At 53.1% G+C, this 5,197-nt stretch overlaps 3 non-coding genes across 3 annotated transcripts in view; all 3 read right to left on the reverse strand.

The window, feature by feature from the left end:
• The window catches only part of LOC138362367 (large subunit ribosomal RNA), a 4,358-nt gene extending 3,744 nt beyond the window's left edge, over nucleotides 1-614 (reverse strand). Inside the window, exon 1 of the ribosomal RNA XR_011227609.1 lies at nucleotides 1-614. This exon is cut by the window's left edge and continues 3,744 nt beyond it. This is a non-coding gene — a ribosomal RNA (large subunit ribosomal RNA).
• A 1,086-nt stretch (nucleotides 615-1,700) lies between these two features.
• Nucleotides 1,701-1,862, reverse strand: LOC138362364 (5.8S ribosomal RNA). The gene has a single exon (XR_011227606.1). It is a non-coding gene; the product is annotated as a 5.8S ribosomal RNA (ribosomal RNA).
• A 647-nt stretch (nucleotides 1,863-2,509) lies between these two features.
• LOC138362366 (small subunit ribosomal RNA) lies at nucleotides 2,510-4,381 on the reverse strand. The gene has a single exon (XR_011227608.1). It is a non-coding gene; the product is annotated as a small subunit ribosomal RNA (ribosomal RNA).
• Between the last annotated feature and the right edge of the window lie 816 nt (nucleotides 4,382-5,197).

Genomic DNA, 5,197 nt, shown 5'->3' on the forward strand with positions numbered 1-5,197 from the left:
CCCCAAAAGCAACGGGTCGCGGCGACCTACTGTGAGGCGAAATACGCCCGCCGACGCCGGCGTGGGTGGAGGCACGCCCAAGTATTCCTGGGTCGCTTTGTTACGTCCCCACCCAGCCGACAGCCGACGAGCTGAATCCCCCAGTTCGACCTTCGAGGTTCCACCCGTTTGGCTCTTAACGGTTTCACGTACTCTTGAACTCTCTCTTCAAAGTTCTTTTCAACTTTCCCTCACGGTACTTGTCCTCTATCGGTCTCGTGGTCATATTTAGCCTTAGATGGAGTTTACCACCTGCTTTGGGCTGCATTATTAAGCAACCCGACTCTACAGAGAGGCCCTTTCCGACCGCCCCATCTATGCCCTCGCGGGCGCCGCCACACGGGCCTGTCACCCTCCATGGGTAGTGGCCGCTTTCAAGCTTGACTTAGGCGGTATGGGACGGCGTGCCGGACCCTCCGAAACGCAACACCCCTCGTGCCGGTTAAGACACGAGGTTATGCGCTGGGCTCTTCCCCGTTCAGTCGCCCTTACTAAGGGAATCCCTGTTGGTTTCTTTTCCTCCGCTTATTAATATGCTTAAATTTGGCGGGTAGGTCTCTCCCGACACGAGGTCGACGGTGGGTTTTTTTTTTCGTGCGCTGGTGGTTTAAAATTTTATTTGATCATCGATCATCGCTCGAGGGGCGGTCTCGGCGCAAAAACACACACACACAGTCACACACATTTTGATTTGATCAATCAAGGACGCCACCCGTCGGCGAGCACTCTGGCTACGCCTTTTGCTGAGGGGCAAAGCACAGCACGGGAGCAGCACCTCCTCCGTCATGACGACAGGCGGTCGCTCCCTCGCACCACACCAGCAACAAACACAGCGGCTGCTGCTGATGATGCCACGGCTGTTACTGTCCCCCAGCCAACGCACTGAAAATCCGAATTTGGCCGTCTGACGGCTTGCGCCAGACACGCCGTCACTTCGGTTTCAGCAAGCGTTGCTTATAGGCCCCACAACTGTGGCAGCGGCTACCACTAGGGTGCACACATGCCAACGAAATTGTAACAATAATAATAACAACAGTAGTAGTATAGCACTACTTCTGTGCGCACACGCCTCTCTCTCATACATGCACCTGTGTACTGGTGTAATTTACTCGTTCATGAGCGTTATTGGCACCATTTCTTCTCTCTCTCGAATTCTGCTAGGCCAAAGTAAATGAAATCCGGTTGAGTCGGTCCGTAGAGAGTGTGTGTGATAGGCGGGAGGTTCCTCAAGCGTTCAATTTCCCTGGCACACTACTACCTCTGGACGGCGACGCATGGCATGTCGCTTCCGACCCGGTCCTCTAGCCATACCCTTGTGTTGTGCCGTCCAGTCCACGGAGGGGTGGAAACTGGCGGCTTTGCTTGCTGCACGTCTGTGGGACAATCGGATCCGCAGCAGACGTCGAGTGTTTTCTCACTCAAAGGGCGGCAGGCCTCTGTTGCAGAAATAGGACGAAAAGCGTCTTTCTTTCACAGCATGATGAGGTGTGCTAGGGGCTCGTTTGTCAAATATTAGGGGGACTCCCGGTTTGCCTCCTGCCTTCTCATTCGGGGGGCAGTGGCGGGCGTCGTTCCCCAGAGCAGGCCAAAGCGCATCGTTGAGCCTGCCAAAGAGCAGAATATGGAGGCCGCAACAGCTACTCGCCCGATGGATGTTATTCCGACCCTCGCGCAGGAGTGGCGACAGTACACATATCAGGACTGCCGCCGCAATGTGCGTTCGACTTGTCGATGTATCTGGTATTCTTGCGATTCACATACCGACACGCAGTTAGCTGCGGTCTTCATCGACCCACGAGCCAAGTGATCCACCGTTAAGAGTTGTATATGTTTTTATTAAGGCCTGTCGGCCGTCTATCACTCCATCATAGGAGGACGTAATGTATGGGGGGTTTGATAGGGCTGGTAAGAGCCCGACTTTGGTTAGAAGACACATAAAATGCTTTTTTTCTCTCTCCCCTTTTTCCTCCTCTGCCGCACACGTACATTTACGTTTACAGTAGAGTGAAGGCGGGGAGGGAGGGGCCCACTGGGAAGCGTGTCAAGGAAAACCCAGCACTAGACGCCGCCAGAGTAGCAGGCGCCGGCCCTGTCAACGAGAGGAGCAGTAGCGTCTTCGCCTGCTGCTTTCTCTCTATGGTGTGGGTGCCGGAAGCCACTGAGCGACCGGGGACAAGGAAGAAAGATGTCGGTGACGGGTGTCGCGAGCCCCAACAGATGACTCTAAAGCAGTATACGGCGCTAGGACTGTGACCTGCGCCGGTCGGACTGACTGACATGTCATGTCAGTCCGACATCACAGACCTGTTATTGTCTCACAGTGGGTGTTGATCTCCCCGCCGTTTATCCGCTTTCTCCTTTCCCACGGCAATTGGGTGCGGCTCCCAAGGCTACCCTTGCCTTCTTCGCATTGAAGAATACTCGAACGACGACGACGAGCCGATGGTTGCAGCTCTCGCGTCACAAACTGTAATGATCCTTCCGCAGGTTCACCTACGGAAACCTTGTTACGACTTTTACTTCCTCTAAATGATCAAGTTTGGACATCTTTCCGTCAGCTCGAGGCGAGAACCCCTTGCGCCGAGACGCGAGGGGTAGAACATCCAAGAGCGCCAGTCCGAAGGCCTCACTAAATCATTCAATCGGTAGTAGCGACGGGCGGTGTGTACAAAGGGCAGGGACGTAATCAGCGCAAGCTGATGACTTGCACTTACTGGGAATTCCTCGTTCATGGGAAACAATTGCAAGCCCCAATCCCTATCATGAAGGGGATTGAACGGGTTACCCGCTCCTCTCGGAGGGGGAGAACACGTTGATCTCTTCAGTGTAGCGCGCGTGCGGCCCAGAACATCTAAGGGCATCACAGACCTGTTATTGCTCAATCTCGTGCGGCTAGAATTGCCGCTAATCCCTCTAAGAAGAAGTTGCGAACTGGACACCAATTGCTGGAGATCCGTCGACTAGTTAATAGGCCAGAGTCTCGTTCGTTATCGGAATTAACCAGACAAATCGCTCCACCAACTAAGAACGGCCATGCACCACCACCCACCGAATCGAGAAAGAGCTCTCAATCTGTCAATCCTTCCGGTGTCTGGGCCTGGTGAGGTTCCCCGTGTTGAGTCAAATTAAGCCGCAGGCTCCACTCCTGGTGGTGCCCTTCCGTCAATTCCTTTAAGTTTCAGCTTTGCAACCATACTTCCCCCGGAACCCAAAGACTTTGGTTTCCCGGAAGCTGCCCGCCGGGTCATGGGAATAACGCCGGCGGATCGCTAGTTGGCATCGTTTATGGTTAGAACTAGGGCGGTATCTGATCGCCTTCGAACCTCTAACTTTCGTTCTTGATTAATGAAAACATCCTTGGCAAATGCTTTCGCAGTAGTTCGTCTTGCGACGGTCCAAGAATTTCACCTCTAGCGTCGCAGTACGAATGCCCCCGCCTGTTCCTATTAGTCATTACCTCAGGTTCCGAAAACCAACAAAATAGAACCGAGGTCCTATTCCATTATTCCATGCATAGACATTCAGGCCATTAAAGTAGCCTGCTCTGAGCACTCTAATTTTTTCAAAGTAAACGTGCCGGCCACTCGGGACACTCGATGAAGAGCACCCCGTGCGAGCCGGCGGGGCTAGTTAGCTGTTCGGAGCGTGACAGTAAGCACCAGGCGGTGTACCGTCAGTCCGGAACTGAGATCCAACTACGAGCTTTTTAACCGCAACAACTTTAATATACGCTATTGGAGCTGGAATTACCGCGGCTGCTGGCACCAGACTTGCCCTCCAATAGATCCTCGTTAAAGGATTTAAAGTGTACTCATTCCGATTGCGAGGCCTCGGATGAGTCTCGCATCGTTATTTTTCGTCACTACCTCCCCGTGCCGGGAGTGGGTAATTTGCGTGCCTGCTGCCTTCCTTAGATGTGGTAGCCGTTTCTCAGGCTCCCTCTCCGGAATCGAACCCTGATTCCCCGTTACCCGTTATAGCCATTGTAGGCGCATAACCTACAATCGAAAGCTGATAAGGCAGACACTTGAAGGATGCGGCGCCGGTGCGGAGACCGTGCGCTCAGCAAAAAGTTATTCAGATTCACCACGGGTGGGTTAACGGACCGAGGCCCGACCAGTTTTGAACTAATAAAAGCGCTCTTCCCTTGCGGTCAGAGACGTGATGCATGTATTAGCTCTAGAATTACCACAGTTATCCAAGTAAGTGGGTTTACAGATCCAATGAAACATAGCTGATTTAATGAGCCATTCGCGGTTTCGCCTTAACTCGGCTTGTACTTACACATGCATGGCTTAATCTTTGAGACAAGCATATGACTACTGGCAGGATCAACCAGGTAGCTCAACAGTACTACTGATATATAGTACACAAGACACACACACACACACACACCCCTCGCTCCCCTCGGTTTTGCGTTTTAATCCTGCTTTGCAAGTTAAATCTCACTATGGACTCTCTAGCAGCCCGACAGTATGGCGTTATGTCGATACGTTAGACGAACAGAGGCGGAGGAGAGCAGTTACTCCGCGTGGACGAACGATCATAACTACCCCGCCGAGATTACTCCTGCTCGTCATTGTCGTCATTCAACACGGCAAGCTGGAAAAACAGGAGGAGGAGCAGTAGTAAGTGAGTAGGTGGTGGTGGTGGTCTTTTTCGTTTTGGTAGGGACGCGAGTCTTATTTTCCTCGGCGTCACCCCTTTTATATGAAAGGAACCGTCGGAAATGCATCCGAGGTGCCGTGTGGTTTGTCGCCTCCTCGTTGGTGGAGAGAGGCGACGCCACAGTGTTTTTGTTCAGCCTTCCCATGACATGGAAGAAGGTTGGTGCTCTGTTCCCATGCACACAGACCGATCGATAGCTGACTCGATGTGCAGTCGTAGGCTGGAGAAGTGATCGCACGGAGATCGGAAGGAATCGTCGTGACACAATACAGAGGCGCTGCTTTGAAGGCCTCTCGAGCCTCACGACGTGCGCGATTACGGGCGCTCTCGCCTAATGCTACGTATGTCTAGCAGAATGCAAGTTCGCCTCGCGCACCGGACCCGAGATGCCGCAGCGTGTGCAGTGACAGTTCTCAGTTTGCATCGAGCATCGGGATCATGCTCTTGCGGGAAGGAGGATGATGGGGGGTTGTGTGGAGAGAGAGCTGCT

The sequence above is a fragment of the Procambarus clarkii genome, unplaced genomic scaffold, assembly GCF_040958095.1.
Source record: "Procambarus clarkii isolate CNS0578487 unplaced genomic scaffold, FALCON_Pclarkii_2.0 HiC_scaffold_1686, whole genome shotgun sequence".
NCBI classification, from domain to species: domain Eukaryota; kingdom Metazoa; phylum Arthropoda; class Malacostraca; order Decapoda; family Cambaridae; genus Procambarus; species Procambarus clarkii.